The sequence below is a fragment of the Oncorhynchus keta genome, chromosome 31 (genome assembly GCF_023373465.1).
Source record: "Oncorhynchus keta strain PuntledgeMale-10-30-2019 chromosome 31, Oket_V2, whole genome shotgun sequence".
NCBI classification, from domain to species: Eukaryota; Metazoa; Chordata; class Actinopteri; order Salmoniformes; family Salmonidae; genus Oncorhynchus; species Oncorhynchus keta.
In genome coordinates, this window is record NC_068451.1 from 11,783,167 (window position 1) to 11,797,903 (window position 14,737).

Below are 14,737 nucleotides of genomic sequence, written 5' to 3' on the forward strand. Positions count from 1 at the left end.
CGACCCACTTTACCCTAATCAGCCTTACAACATCATTAACATTTAGCAACTAATATGATCTCATGAATATAAACAGTGCTTGGAGAGACAACCAAAGGACTTGACCCAAATTCTCTAAACAAGACTACTGTCCAACAACAACAACATGGATTTCTGTTAGTGTCCCTCCCTGAGAGCCTTGAAGGCATTCTCCTAATCAGGGGAAATTTGGTATCTCCCAGCCCTGGGAGCTGTCACAGCTAAAGGGTAGAGGTCAAGAGGAGTGAGACGAGTCCTAACAGACGCGGCAACCTGTTCCCTTCAGCCACGCCTCGCTCAGCTGCCACCACAAAGGTCCCCTGCCTTCACACAGAGGCAGCCGCCAGAAACGACACTCGGAGACTACCACACAGCAGAAAGACCAACCTGGGAGGTGCCAGACATTTAGTCTAGGCTGAGACAGAATGAGACATAACGTTTATACTCAAAGGATTATCAACAGGATGTTGTTTTGATTGAGAACAGATTAGGACATTTCAATAAAACCAATGCCTGTGGTCTCATTATTTTGTAAAGACAAATAATGGAATCAATGTCAGTTGTAGAATCATGATATCGGCTTAAATTGAGCATTTGTTAAAATCGAACTTGATGTTGAATATCTGTATGAAATCTACTACAGCCTTGAGATTAAATATGATCACTGGATAAAAAAAGTGACGAAAACAAGAAAGGCTCCCGAGTCCACATTTGAATCTATGGTGATGGGTATTAGGTTTGTGCGGTATACCTTATACTGGGGTATTTGGAAATAGCCACAGGATGGTTCTTCAATATCGTTGAAAAACAATTTCTTTTAAGTTTTTCAATAGATTTTAATATTTGTAGCATTTTTTTTTGTAAATACCTGCAGTCAACGTGTGCAATGTTTTAGGAGATAAAGCAGGTCGCGTTCTTCATTTTACCTTTCACATCATTTTATTTTATAAAGCTTACCTTAGGTCCCCAGAACAGTTGAGCCAGTTATGAGTTTGTAAGTAGCACAACTGGAGAAAGCGGGAGCAGGTGAGTCCAGCTGTGTATTGATAGGGGTTGTGTTTTATATTGAAAGTCAGTGTTTTTTTAAAACTTTAATAGAGTGATCAGGGACGTGCATCTATAGTTTTCCTCCACAGAAAATGTATTAGTGCAACACATTCAGCAGAAAATAGCTTCATTTTCATCAGATGACAACAGAAGTGCAAAGCTATTTGGCTGGCAGCCACACAAGTAAACGAGCTTACAATGAAAAAGCTAATGTATTTTTGCCAAAACAATGCATGGCCATCATTTTTGTAATGTTTAGGCCTATCATATAAAGAATGTTGTCAATACATTTCCTAATGTTTTGCTTAAAGATAATCTTGCATTTCACTAGAGAAAAATTGGTTGGCTACACATCAGTCAGGGCGCTGTCTGCTGATAAAATGCCCATCTGTGAATTGTCATCCAAGTTAAGAAGTGCAACTGAAGCACAAAATTTGTCTGATGGCTAGCAGAAATTACAACGAGAAACATTTTAGATCAACATTTACAAAATGCAGCATGATATTTATGCGTTATATTTTTTTCCTGCGAGGAAAATGCAGAATTATGCTTTAACACGACCTTTAATTTGAACTTGTTATGTAAATAAGTGGCTGAATTAATAAGGTGACCAGGCATCATATTATTTTATCTTTCTGCCGTGTTTGAGAAGTCAAAGCCCTTTGGATAAGTTATTTGTACATCTGCCATCTTAAAATAAGAATTTATTCTTAACTGACTTGCCTTGTTAAATAAAAGGTTAAATAAATCAAATAAAAGGTTAAATAAATCAAATAAAACAATCTTTATTTCCTTGCGTTTTTTTATCCTCTCCATTCGTGACCTGTCTGCTCCTGCCCCCTCTTCCCTGAGCAGGCAGGCCCGTTGCCCTAGCGACTCCAGACAGACACAGTGTGTAGACATGCTGCTTGAGAGACAGTACTGTTCTTCCTTCAGACAAGCATGCATCAAAACATTATTCATTTGCACAATGTCTCTTCTTCACATTCGCTTGTAAAATGTCCAAACTCACCAAAAATGACATTCGGTAGCTCCTACATACATACATACATACATACATACATACATACATACATACATACATACATACATACATACATACATACATACATACATACATACATACATACATACATACATACATACATACATACATACATACATACATACACATATATAAATGAAAATAAACAAATTGCAAATAAATATAAATATATATATATATATATATATATATGCATCTCTTTATGAGCTGATTTGCCTGTCTTTGCAATTTGTTTATTTTCATTTTCGCTCATTAGCAAATTTAGCTAGCAGCCTTCATGGAAAATCGCCATTACTTGTGCTTATTTTGCTAGCATTCTGGTAGACGCCCAATGGGCTTTTTCGTGTTTTTTGGTGCCCTCTTGTGCACTATGCCTGTAACACCGTAAATCTCGGGGTGAGAGTAGGACGGTATGAAGATGTGAAAATCTGGATACCGCCCAACCTGAATGGCTATTTCTAGCCATTACAGTCAAAGGGAATGTATTGTCCTATAAGATTCAAGATAGGATTTAACAGAAGAGCCAACCTGTGCTTTTTCAGTAAACCTTTTTCATATTGGGTCCAGAAGTCTGTCCTTCAGAGCATCATGGACTGGTGTGCACAAGAGCTGTGCTAGATGATTACTTGGGCATTTAAGATGGAGGCAGCTGACCCTAACAGCTGACCCTATGGGAAAATAAGACTGGGGGGTATATGAGCTACTCGGCATAGCACGGCGTGACATGGCCCAACTGTCATTGCACACAATGCAGACGTGGCGCTGTGTTGTGCACAGACACCCAGGCGACGAGACGTTTGATGTACACAGTGGTGTGGAGAGGCCTCCACAAAAACTCCTCCCTTCCTTATCCACCATCTAACACACACACACACATCTCAGAAACAGCTGACGTTTTAACAGGCTTACAACAGCTGACAGGCTACAGGTGGGTCAGAGGGGACCCTTTATAACCCCCTTCCTCTCCTCTTAGTCCCCAGCTCCATAAATCCTCTGAGCCGCACACACAGACAGACAGACAGACAGACAGACAGACAGACAGACAGACAGACAGACAGACAGACATACATGCCAGTAACCACCCGTCCAACTCAGTTGACCTCTCCATCTCCAACCCACCTATTCTCTGTCCCTTTAAAAAAATAGTTTTATGACCTGACAGCATGTGTTGGAGAGGCTTGGTTTGACCACGCGGCTCAGTGTGTGGGCACTGTGTACAGTATGTGAGAGCGTCAACACATGCTACTCTGGTGTCGACTAGAACTATGGCACAAGCAAAACAGCTAAGCTCCTTTGCTGCTTCCCTTACGGATGTCCTCAGTGTTACTACAGTTTTAATCCGGAATAATTTCTCAATGTTTTTATGTAATCTGTAGACATTATGTTACATGATGCCCTATTTTGTATTACATTTTTGCTTTCAATTATTAAAAATAATACAATCATTAAAAAAGTATACAAGTCAGATGTTCTTAACCTTCTCATGAGTATACTAGACTGACACACACAATGAAAATGAATTGCAGCAAGATGTCAGTTTTACAGGTAGTGGTAGAAGGTCAAAGCAGCTGAAGGGGCCTCGGGCTGCAGTTAAACTACCAGTGGTTGCAGCGCTCTTCTTACAGGGAGCTGTGATCACAGAGTCTCAAGGGTGACAGACTGAGTGAAAGACTGGTGATAGTTGAATTGTGAGGGAATGCTGTCTTCATATTTAGGACAAGTAGACAGTTTGTAAAAGGCTAAAGCTCTAGAAGAGAGGGGATTTGAAAGCACATCACTTCTTTGGATTGGATGGGAAAACCAACCATGGGGTAAAAAAAAAATATTTTTAGGATTTGGGTATTCTTGCGGTGTGTGCAAAATAGAGCAGAACACTTTTCCTCACTCTTGTCACTTAACTTCTCACCCTCCAATCTCTCCATCCATCTATCCTTGCTGAATCTCTTACATTTTCTCCCACTTATTTTCTTCCTCTCCATGCTTCTCTCTATTTCTCTTTCTTTCTGAAGGATATTAGTCTGTTGGCTTTTAGCTGTAATATGATAACCATTTCAATTATATAAACAATTGCCAGACTCCTCCAGAGGAAGGAGTGGTTAAGATGCACTTTGAGTGTCGAGGCCAAAGCGCACATGGAAGCTGACTTGTAAACACATAGCGTGAGTGTTAGAGAGAGTGTGTGTGTGTGTGTGTGTGTGTGTGTGTGTGTGTGTGTGTGTGTGTGTGTGTGTGTGTGTGTGTGTGTGTGTGTGTGTGTGTGTGTGTGTGTGTGTGTGTGTGTGTGTGTGTGTGTGTGTGTGTGTGTGTGTGTGTGTCTCAGTGGATAGAGGTCTCTGTGTGTGCACATATGACTGTGTGGGATGAAGAGCATAAGAGGCCTGGGAGAGAGAGAGAGGTGAGGACGAGTCAGTCAGCAAACACGCTGAAATGAAATGTTATCTAATACATGGAGAGGAACGGTGAGGCTGTCGGTTAGAAATTGTGACAAAAATACACTATCTAGAATGTCACTGCATTTTCCCCATGGCAAACTAACTGACCACCTGCATTGCTATATAGCCCACTCTGGTATTGGCATGTATGTCTAAGCCAACAGCTCACAGACACAGTGTGGGTATAGCCCACATGAAGAGATTATTATGGACAAAAGAGCAAGATTATTTTATTTGTCATACGGCAGCCAAACATCGATCACCATGTCATCAGAATAAGAACCTGGATATGTATTGGAAAGGTGCATCAAGCTCATCACTGTGCACTTTCACCATCCTGTGAAGGTCATCATAATTTGTTTAATCTGTAGACTAATAAACTGCATGCTTTCCCAAGTCGTAGTCGGAGGACCTCACAGACTTGCCACCGCCATTTCAAGCATATTTAATTTTACAGACACAAACTGATCCCACCTTGTCTAGCATATTTTGTTTGGTCTACATTTGGAAATTTGACCAACAAATTCCATCAGGCATGTCATGACATTTTTTATCCGACATGTACTTTACTCGCATAAAAAGGTTGCATGTAAACCTAATTATAGACTGTATTTCAGTGGTCCAAAGGCTGTATGACATGCAGTTGTCTGCCATTTCAACACTTGTTCCATGGTAACATCAGATTGCCCTTCCCAGTTGTTGTCCACACTACTCAGATTGCTGCTGGGGATCAGTACCAGACCAGCACCCATGCACGCACACACACACACACACACACACACACACACACACAATGGAAAGTGTGTCACTTTGGAAGGGTGGAGAGGGGATTTTTTACTCTCGCCCTCTCCCTGACTCGCTGGAACCATTCCCAACTCTGGGTAATGGCTGCTTCACAAGAGAAGAGGAAAAAGCCAGCCATTTTCCCTCCCAACGTAACCTAACACACCCTGCATGGAGCGCACGGCTAACTCAATGAGCCCTGTGCAGATGGCCCCACTACTGTACCACATCTGTACAACCATAAAACTATATCACGCCGCAGTGAGGAAAGGGTGATATACATTCAATTGAGGGCACAATTTACAACATTTGCCGTAAGTCAGTGACATAACAAGTGCAAGACACAGGTTTGGGGGGGAACAAGATGGGAGGGGAGTTTGGAAAGGATGAAGAGCAAGTAATGGCAGGACTTGAGATCAAAGGGAAAGAGGGAGAGAAGAAGAAGGAGAGAGGAGTGTGTGAGGCGGAGGTGTAGTGTTTCAGCTCGGGCACTTGCCGTTTCAGCTGTGCCGAAGTGATGGCCAGCCCCTGCTCTCGCACCACGGTAACCCCGTCACCACAGTGGCATAGCTGGTGCTTGGTCTCACTCGCTCCTTTTCTCTTTCAGTCTCAAAGTTTGGATTATTATATTTCTCTACAGCTGTGGAAGTCTCTTCATTTCTACTTGTGTCTCTCTCCTGGAGGCTTTTGAACTCTTGTAACAATGACAGACCTTCCCACTGTACTTGAAGTTTTCACATTGTCCAATGGATTCAGCTGCATTTTCCAAAGAACACGGGTTGGTTTTCCCAAAGGCCTCATCCAATACTCTGTTTAAATACAGTTCACTGGCGGTTGCTGAACCTGATCCAACGTCCTCTCTCCTTACATTAAATCTAACATTACCTGAACACACTGGTTCAGGTTAGTTATGAACCATTTGTGCTCGACTCAGTAGACTTTCTAAATACTGTTCCCATTACCTTGTTTCTTTGAGATCTTTTATGTAGAAAATGACAGAAAAAAAGCTTGCCTGATTTGAACTGAATGAACAGAAATGTAATTAAATTGACACCACAGTCAAGGTCACGCTGGCCCCTGTATGGTGTAGTGTAACACTTTGTGTTCCGAATCCCTGCTCATCCCTGCTCATCCCAGACTCATTTGTTAATGATAATCTTGCATATGTGTTGCATTTAGCCTAAATGTGTTGTGATGTCTCGATCCCACCAAAGACCCCCAAAAAGCCCATTCGATTGGCATTATGCAAGATTACCCTTTCTATTCGCAAAGAGTATATTAAGGAGGGAAATTCAACTTCATCTGGATAAAGCCTCTGGCAACACTACTGAGTGGTAGAGAAGAAGAATGAAAACAAAAGGATATGGACACCGCCATGGAACGGAATGAGGGAGTTTTAATATACTCCTACAGATTCCATAATCCCAGATAAAAATACATGTTACGTGCATTCACCATTTTGATTTATTCATCTGTTTCTACCTACTAGCCAAAAGGAGGTCAACCCAGATTTCAATGTTTTTCTCCAAAGCTGTATATTTAAAGCAGTCTTTAGAGGCGGATTGGATAAATGTAGTGCTCTGAGCAGAGTATCTTTTTCTCTTCAGCTATATTTTTTACAAAACATTGATCACTGATAGCTATAACCTGATGCATGCTTGACATACATATAGAAACATGGTGAGCAAACCAATCACAAGACAATGGTATCTGATGATAAACCAACTTTTGAAGAACTGTTAAGATGGGTCATTTCAGTGAATTTAGCTGCCCTTACAAGAACCACGGAAGATCTCTTCATCTTTCGGAGTCCATCTAATCAAAGCGAGATGTTAACATGCTTACTAATGCTGTTACAACAACAAGGATCAAGAGTGACCATTTAGAGCTGTGAAAGGAAAGGAAATGTTATTTTAGTTATAGTAGACTAATGGCTCCAGTGAGAATTGATGAATGCTACAGTATATTAAATCAATCGGGAATCATTGGTTTGCTTTTATGACCGGCAGTACAATGGAACGCTAATCGCTATACCATTCACGGCTTTAAGTCTATGGTTGAATTCTAACAAGCAGAGATGTGGAACCTAACTTCCCCTTCAAGAGGCGAGCAGCTGCTATTTTTGCTGTAAACTGACACCGGTGGTCACACAAAATCAACCAACTCGTTTCAGGGACCTCGTTTTTCCAGAGTGACACCAGTCAGTTCTCATAGTTTTTTAGTTCAGAGAACGGATGTAACAGATTCAAATGCTCATGAGATTAGTCTTTGGTGTGTTGGAGCTGTTTGAAACATTGCATCCTTGTACCCAATTAACTGGTGCGAAGTTCTACATGCTCAGGTCGAAGGTGTTTGAACTTTCACTAGAGAACAAACAGTCGTTTCAAGTCAAATAAAATATTTTTAAATAATATGAGAGGATTTCAGCTGTTTCTCACTGGTAGTCAGGTTATTTCATAACATTCAATCACCTCTGTTTATTCAAAATGACCAAAGAAAGGTGGTTGGGAATCAAATCTGAAGGGCAGTAAAATATGCAAAATGGGAGCTTCAAATAGACTACCTACAATCTTGTTGAGAATATGTCAATCCTCTCTACTTTGCCTTTAGATTGGGGGTATGCCAAGAACCACGCGTTGGTAATTAGAATAAGACTCTACTCCATCAGACCTCAACTGTACCAGGCCGTTACCACTCACAATACGAGAATTTTGACTTTGATACCGATACCAGTTTTAGAATCACGATACTCTATACCAAAATGATACGTAAAAAAATAGGCATATTAGCCAAAGTAACAGAATGGCACTTGATCCATACCTTTTGAGTTCAATATCATTACATTTAACTTTTTTATTTTTTACTTTGTTTGTTTAACCACATAATAGTAAACATTTATTTTAAATGGTAAATCTCTAGTCTATTGCTAAATTGTGTAAATGAAGATGTAGCCTAGGCCAAGTCACAATACAGGTGAATCATATTCAATGAGTGTGTGTATGCATTGAATTATTGAGCTTGTTTTGGCTGATTTCGTGGGGATACAGAATAAATATGTTCACCTTCCATTTGGAACTTATAATCACTGATCTGGCATTCAAGTCTGTCTATGAAAATGCCCTTTTTGTTAGATTTAACTAGAACCACGCATAACGCACATTCACTAATAATGACTACCTTCTTGTAGCAGGCATTATAGAAAATTAACACAGGTCTCATAAACAATCTCTCAAGCACAAGCCCAGGTGCTAGTGAGTTAGTGATGGGAGTGGAGACAAATCAATACAGTTACATATCGGGATATTATTTGACAATATATCGTATTGACAATTTAGCTATATTATTTTGTGCTAGTTGGCTGTACCTGCACCAAAACTACAGTATTTTCCCTTCATAGCTCGTTCTCTATCTAAATGTTAAATAGAAAGCCAATTTGTTTCCAGCACTTTTATTTATATAACTGGTCAAAACAATATGATTGGAACATCAAAATCGCAATAAAATCACAGTATTAAATTGCAATAAATATAAAATTGTGAGTCGCAATAGATATCGTATCGCCACCTAAGTATCGTGATAAAATCGTAAGGTCCCTGGCAATTCCCAGCCCTATCTATAGTGAGTAGCCATCTAATCTTTATATTTTATGTTTAGCCAACTTGAATCTATCTGCTAGCTAACAAGGTAGAACAGTTGAATTGTTACGAACACACCCTTCTGTCCGTCTCCAACCATTTTGGACAGCATGCTAGCCCCTCCACTTTGTTCAGAAGTTGAAATCAAGTGACCTAACTTATTTCTCAGAATGAGAACGAGTTGCCAACTCCTCATATAAATTGTGCTTTTTATGGTTATTGCACATTTATAAACAGACTAGACGGCTAGCATAAGTCTTTAGCTAAAATGCTACTAGCTAAAATCTGCTTTTTGCATTATGGTTTGCATATTATCACAAACAAGGTACTAGGTAAGTGAATTGATGTTAGCTACAACTGTAAGCTAGCAAGGAAAGTTAGCCTACAAAACTGGAAGATGCCGGTATCATCATCTTGCATTGTAAAGTGCTCTAGACTGTAATGGACATTGTTTTGCAACCAGTAATGAACCGTTTCAACATTTCTACATGACGTGTTGCTTTATTAAAGTGTGTTAACTTCTGTGCAACACGAGTGGTGATGCAGCCCAGACTACCAGTTAGAACAGTGGTTCCTCAGGACAGGCTAAAGCTAGCAATGAGTAAGTGGAGCATGCATGGTGCTCTCGTGCTATAAGGGGACATTGGCTGCGCTGATAGACTTAATCCTCTCTCAATCAGTAGACGACGTGAAACATGTTTGACAGAAGAAACGAAAGTAACAAAAATTCTAGTACCGAACCGTTTTTCATGTTCTATTACCACTGATCGGTAGAGAATCTCATTATCACCGTCAACCTGTTCCACTCCATGGTCCAAATCACTCAACCCCAAGCGGGCACTTCACATCTCCACTTCTCCCACAGTATCCCCTCCACTGGCCCCCTTTTCTTCAGGGACCCTAGGGCCTAGTCGACCTCCCTGCCCTCTGGACTGGAGCCCTCTCTCCTCTGTGCCTCTCTGCACATTACCTTAATTGATGTTTAACCCCTGAATCAGCTGCTGATGGCTCAATTATTATTTCATTTTTTATTTCAAAACTTTATTTAACTAGGCAAGCCAGTGAAGAACAAATTCTTATTTACAATTACGGCCTACCAGGAAACAGTGGGCTAACTGCCTTGTTCAGGGTCAGAATGACAGATTTGTACCTAACTCGGTGATTTCTATCCAGCAACCTTTCGGTTACTGGGCCATCGCTCTACATGAGGTCAGTAATTAAGAGCTTGCTGGAGGAGAGATTAGTCCTGGGTTAGTAAAGAGTTTTCTGCCCTATAGCTAAGGAGAAGCAGAGCTCACTGGGCTTTAATCCTTGGAGTTACGGTTGGGAGACAAAGGTTGCCAAGACACATTACACCTCTATAGATCTTTTCTCTGTGCAGAGGTCATCTGGCTTTAAGCACCTTTGGCTTGTGGCTCCATTAAGCGAAGAGAGAGGGTGACATGTCTTTCCCTTACAGTGTGCTGGTGTAAATTGAGGCCCTGTGATGATTGAATCACAGCCATAATGGCAGAAGGCAGGACCCTGTTGTGCAGCGGAGTTCTTCCTGCTCTAAACACTCAGCGTGGGAAAAGCAGTGGGCAAAGCTGCTTTGGAATAAAAGACCACAAAAAAAAGAGGCCATGATACAAACACAGCAAGAGCACACACTCAGTATTTTATACTTGATATAACTAAAATGCTCTCATTCTTTCCAAAGCTGATGGTTTGTTACAGGTGGAACAATTGGGTTCTTCGGCATGACAATAAGCAGAGGCTATACTTATCTGACCTATACTTATCTGACCTGACTGAAGTGAAGATAAGACATCTTCCTTCGCAATAGAGCGAGATAACATGAGGTCAGCTGTAAGCCAGTGCATGGGAGGTCAGACAGACATTTAACTTGAACTGTCCAGGCATAGGGTTAGGCTGTGATTAAATCACATCAATATTTGTGTCAGGCAAGGGGTGGCCAGTACACCATTGATTGTCCCAGAGATTAGTGCTTAATTGAAATTACCCTGTAATTAGAGGAGAGAAGGCCTTAACCAATAGAATGTTCTGGGCAGCAGGCATCTTTAGGATTTAGGGCTATGCTGATCACTCACTCTTTAGTCTAATCCATAGATTGCTAGACCCCCACTTCTATCCCTTCTCAAGTATCCTTACTCTCTCTGTCATTCCCTCTCTATAGCTGCTCACACCAAAACAAATATTTTACATTCACACACGTACCACATATAAAAATACAGTAATTGTATGGCCCACATGTGAGATGTCTGAAGAGCACTATAGCTGACCATCTGTGTTTGCAGTCAAGCAGGTCACTGCAGCATGAGAGGATGACTGTTATTCCTTGGAGACTGAGTTAACAAGAGGAATCTTATTTTTTTGACTGGAGCCACCATGTGGTATGGCTATACTGAGGGCGCCATAAAAACATTATGTTTTCACTTCTGTAATTACAGAGTTATTACATAGGTATAAGACCAACTTAATGTAAAGTGTTACCCATTTGCCTTTAATATAACTTAAGTTACATTTTTGAGTTGCCCATTATTAAATAGGAGAGAAGGAGGAGCGGCAGGTAGACTAGTGGTTAGAGCGTTGGGCCAATAACTGAAAGGTTGCTAGATTGAATCCCCGAGCTGACAAGGTAAAAATCTGTAAGAGACTTGTAAGAGAGTCTGGCAGAGGCTAGTAGGATGTCGTCACGCTTCTCAGGCACAAAAAAAGGCTTTTACTTTGCTGAGCCTTAAAGTTATTTGTCGTTTTTAGGCTCATCAAAGTAAAAGTCTACTTACACTCAATCTGCCAATTTAGGCTGTGTGTGTGTGTGTGTGTGTGTGTGTGTGTGTGTGTGTGTGTGTGTGTGTGTGTGTGTGTGTGTGTGTGTGTGTGTGTGTGTGTGTGTGTGTGTGTGTGTGTGTGTGTGGAGAAATAAAGGGGGTGCAATTCATCCAATTGCAATGCCTAAACACTTTAAACTATTTCATGACATCCTACTGTGTCCTATGGCACATGTGGGAATGATGGCGGGAGCCTCTAATGATGTCAAAATTGAGGCCAGCACAGGAGACTCATGAGAGCCAGTGTCTTCCAGAGAGACGAGAATAGATAAGGTAGGGGGAGCTGTGAGGGGGAGGGGTGTAAAGCTCCCATTAGCTCTGACATCTTGACAATGTCAGAGACAGCAGAGTTATTTTGTATTGGTTGGAATACCCAGTCCATGGCACTGGTCCTGACCCAAACTGTCTCAACGATGAAAACAGATTAGCCTTTATCTTTTTATCAGGGTGAAAAGTGTCATTTGTTCCCTGTCTTACCTGTAAGTACTCCTTAGCGGGAAACACAGGGACATGTCCTTACGGGGACAGCTCATTGTCCTGTAATCTCCTACTCGGTCTCTGACTGCTCTGAGGCTTGCCAGGGCTGGTGAGAACCTCTATCTGGACTGTGTCCCTAAGGACCCTGTCTCTGCCATGTGACACTGACTGGAATCACAACGTGCACTATACCTGCATGCATAGCTGAAACACTCATCAGTTTATGCCCCTCATTTACAGGGGAGGGGAAAGACATTAATACATTTAATCCCACAGGTGAGACACTAAACTGTCACATATTAAGGTTTAATTAAAGCATTAATTAAAATAACTAGACTTCCTATTTTACTGTAAAAACAACATGCAAGGGTAATGGAAAAACTGACAGAATATAATTTCTCCCTGACAGAATAGAATTTCTCCCTCAAAGAATATTGGGAAAGAATTCCTATTACAACACACTAATTACACTGAAGATTTAGTCTACACACATCTCCAACACGTTCACAGGCAAAATGGATTCCGGATTTTTAGGAGTAATCAATAGTTTGTTGACACTTTTCCCTTGAGAAAACAGCAATTATACCATAGGCAACCATTTTTTGCGCCGTCAAATTCTTATACAGTCAGGTCAAAAGTGTTTAGGCAATGTTTACCATTTGATGGATGCAAAACATTAACGTTGGTTTACATGCGCATTCCGTTGACACCAAAGGTTCCTTAAATTACTTTTTTTCTGACACATTGATGCTCTCTTTGCGCTATGCTATGCTGTGCTGTAACTCTCTTGCCGATGGAGAAAGAGACCATCGAATTGCGTGTCTGCCAAGAATGAACAACCAACAATAGCCTCTCAATAGGAATAAAGTATGCAGTTAACAATTCATACTACTCACTTAAGTGAAATCAATTCATAGAATTGAAGAGTAATCGTGTCAAAATATCGGTGACACTTTTCATAAATCGTTCTGACAGCTCTTGGTGAACAGTCACCACGACTGTTGCGCTCATGAAGGAAGATAATCCCTACATCCATACAATCACCAATTATTCGCGTTTATTAACTACGCTAGTGTCATACCATTGAGGCGACATAAAGTAAGCCCTAGTTTGCAAGATGTACAAACCAGCAAGCAAACTCTCCATCATGTAGTCTACCCTTGACACTCAAAATAAAGCACGAGACAGCGCGCGACCACCACACCGAATTATGGTTGCTTGGAGTTGCCCTCAGTTCAATGACATCAGAAAGTGGCCATTCGAAAGCAACATGTTGTTAAATGTAAGTTATTCAAAGTAAACAGATGCCTAATGTTACTGACCAAACACATTCACTAGCAGGTAGCTAACCTGGGTAACGTTAGCGAGCTTGTGAAGAGTGACTTACCCTGTAGAACTGTATCCACATCTGTCTGGTAAAACCGGAGATTCAAAAATATATGACTATGTATTTAAAATGTTGATTGAGGAATAAAGATTATGTTAATAGGCTGTCTGTCGACGTCAGTATAAATTTAGAAAAAGCGTTCCTCTTGATGTACAAGGTAACTATTTAGTTCTGTCAAATGATACAATGTTGCTGCTGCTGCCCAATCTATCTTGATTGGCACTGCTTCATGATTGACACTAGCCGGACCAATAAGCAAGAGATATTCGTGTTGTTTAACCAATCACTGGAGAAGTCAGGGGATTTGACTCGTCAACGTGAAGTTAGTAGAAGGTGATCCGTGAAGTAGGAAGGACTAATGGTGAGATCATGTGTGAGTGTATCCCTCCGTCTCTTCTGTTTTACTGTAAGTAGGAACGTCTCTGTTTGAATCATGATAGCCATTGCCAATATTGTCTTACTTCTTGAATTTACGCACAGCGTTTGAAGTAATGCAGTGTGTCATTTCAATTGTGATGCCAGTGATTTCTTAAGTGCCTTATAGCGTAATAGCTCAAATAAATATTATCTTTCCTCTTGTACGGCTATTGAATGTGGCCAATCATCTGACCTTATACGTGTACGTTTTCCCTCAATACATTTCTCTTGCATTTAGTCTTATTATTTGACTATATGCTGTTGGGAAAAAAAGTGCATCCATAAGCTCTATAAAGTAGCATATAGGTACAGCATAACCTACGGAAAGTAGCATACAAATCCTGTAAATGCGTATCACCTAATGAGGTAAAATTGGACACTTCGATTTCTGAGACTTGAAGGGTACGGTACGCACTGGGCGAAACGCAGAGCAGCGTTTCAAAGAAGAACTACTTTATCTCATGGCTGCGGAAGAAAATGGTGTTTACAGTGAGGAAAGGGGTGATGCTGGGCTGCATAGAAATTAAAATGTACGGATGTAGTGTGAATCGCATGACACGCTTGCATGTTCATTTGCTCATAATCATATGTCAAGTTTTAAGGCTATTTCACCAGTATAAACACGTAAAGTTATTTATTCCAGACTAATGAAAATATGCATACAG

General features: G+C 40.8%; 1 protein-coding gene across 11 annotated transcripts in view; it reads right to left on the bottom strand.

Annotated features, from left to right (window-relative positions):
* The window catches only part of LOC118364049 (myocyte-specific enhancer factor 2D homolog), a 72,396-nt gene extending 58,519 nt beyond the window's left edge, over nucleotides 1-13,877 (bottom strand). For 4 of the 11 annotated variants that reach the window (XM_052489578.1, XM_052489581.1, XM_052489580.1 and 1 more), the window contains exon 1: nucleotides 13,656-13,877. The gene's annotated coding sequence lies outside the window, so the exon portion shown is untranslated. The remainder of the gene's footprint in view (nucleotides 1-13,655) is intronic. The other 7 variants (XM_052489579.1, XM_052489582.1, XM_052489577.1 and 4 more) reach the window with 3 other exon arrangements.
* Between the last annotated feature and the right edge of the window lie 860 nt (nucleotides 13,878-14,737).